We start from the raw sequence: 1,856 nt of genomic DNA on the forward strand, positions 1-1,856 counted from the left end.
TAGCTGAAGGAAAATTATTGTGTAGACTACTCTGAGCTCTCATATGTAGGGATGGCAATTTAAATCCGACCCGCGGATACCCGGCCCGGCCCGATAAAGAATAGGGTTAGGTATAGGTTTAAAAAAAAAAAAAACCCCGAAGCGGGTTTGGGTCGGGTTCAGATTTTATCAAAAAAATCTGAAACCCGACCCGAAACCAGGCCCGGATATGATCCGGTTACCCTGAAATTACAAAAAAACCCCTTATATATATATAGTTGTAAACCCTAAGTCCTTAACCCATCCGCTTCTCATAATCTGATCTCATTTCACGCCTCAGCCTCACACCCTAACCCTTAATCTCTTTGTCACTCATGCAGCCACGCACAAGAGCACGCAGCCACGCATAAGAGCACGGTTGGGTAAGGATCAGTGGGTTTCGTCTCTCACCATTTGGGTCATTGGATTAGTTTCTCAGTTCTCACCGTTTGAGGTATACTATTTTCTTCTTTGGCTGTTTTTCACTCATCTGCTTGTTGTCTAGGTCCCAAGAATGGGTTTTGTTTTTCCTTGTTTTTATTTCATTGTTTGGTTTCTCAATCAAGTGGACCAGTTTCATTGAGTCATTCAGTACCAATTCCCCAAATCCCAACCATGCAAACATCACCTGATCCCCTTAACAGTTCATTGAGCTTCTGCACTCTAGTCTCAATCCCAACTGGATAGGTTGCTACCATAAAGTATGGCAGATTTAGTTTGCTGGAAATGTCTTCAATAATATCCTTTATAAGCGTTGACTCAAAACTGCAAGTTGTATTCACAATTAAAATTCAAAGTAAGTGATTATTAAATAAGATGAAACTAACCTTTAAATTTTTTGGTGGATAAAAGGTTAGGAAAGCTGAAACTAGCCTTGAAATCATAATAAAAAAGCAAAATCCTACAAAAAAAATACTTGGTTCCGTGTGTGTAAATTAAAATTTCCAAATTGTGGATCAATTTTTGTTTTTGTAATTGGAAACTTATTATTGCTACATGTATTTTCAGTTTATGTTGAGACATGTGTGTGCTTAGATCCTTATTATTGCTGCATTGATTTAACCAAAATATTTCGTATTTTCATTAGATTGAAAAACTAAAAATTCAACCATTTTGTGCTAATGGAAGAAGTTGTTTTTTGTTTTTTGTGTTTGTTGGCAATGATGTGTGCTCAGAATTGGTTATGGAGTGAAATCAACGGTTAGCAATTGTCCAATTTCTATTTATAAAATCAAAATTGTATTTTTATATTTGCTAGTTACAATTTGATGAAGTTTATTCCATTTTTTAATTCATTGTTGTTGTAGGTTCTTCAACTATGTCTGGAGATTGTACACTTCAATCAATTCTTGATGATGGGGAAGCCTAATGAAGAGGATGGGAGTTGTGTAACAATTGTGAAGGATTAGACATTTTGAATTAATTTAGTAGCCTTTTTAAATTCTTAGATTTGTTGGATTAATTTGTTGGTTTGTGATTATTCTAAGCCTTTTTAGCCTTTTGTAATTTCTTAGCCTTTTTAATTTGTTGGTTTGTAGAGGATAAGACATTTTGTAATTTCTTAGCCTTTTTAATTTCTTAGACTTGTGGGATTTATTTTGTAGCTTTTTAATTTCTTGAACTTGTTGGACTTGTGATATTTATTTCTTGGACTTATTAGATTTATTTTATTTTTATGTTTAGCTGGTGATTTTAGCTATGATTTTGTTGATTAATGATTAAATGGTTATCTTAGCTAGGTGATTTATTGATTTAAAATCTTAGTTATGATTTATTGATTTATAGATGTATAATTAACAGGTGATTTATTGATTTATGATTAACCTATGATTTGGATT

The 1,856-nt window shown here is 33.5% G+C and overlaps 1 long non-coding RNA gene across 1 annotated transcript; it reads left to right on the forward strand.

Moving 5' to 3' along the window:
* The first annotated feature begins 209 nt into the window (after positions 1-209).
* LOC115955101 lies at positions 210-1,553 on the forward strand. Its single transcript, XR_004084025.1, has 3 exons — positions 210-472; positions 1,194-1,218; positions 1,326-1,553. It is a non-coding gene; the product is annotated as an uncharacterized LOC115955101 (long non-coding RNA).
* Positions 1,554-1,856: the final 303 nt, after the last annotated feature.

Source organism: Quercus lobata, chromosome 8, assembly GCF_001633185.2.
Source record: "Quercus lobata isolate SW786 chromosome 8, ValleyOak3.0 Primary Assembly, whole genome shotgun sequence".
Classification (NCBI taxonomy): Eukaryota; Viridiplantae; Streptophyta; class Magnoliopsida; order Fagales; family Fagaceae; genus Quercus; species Quercus lobata.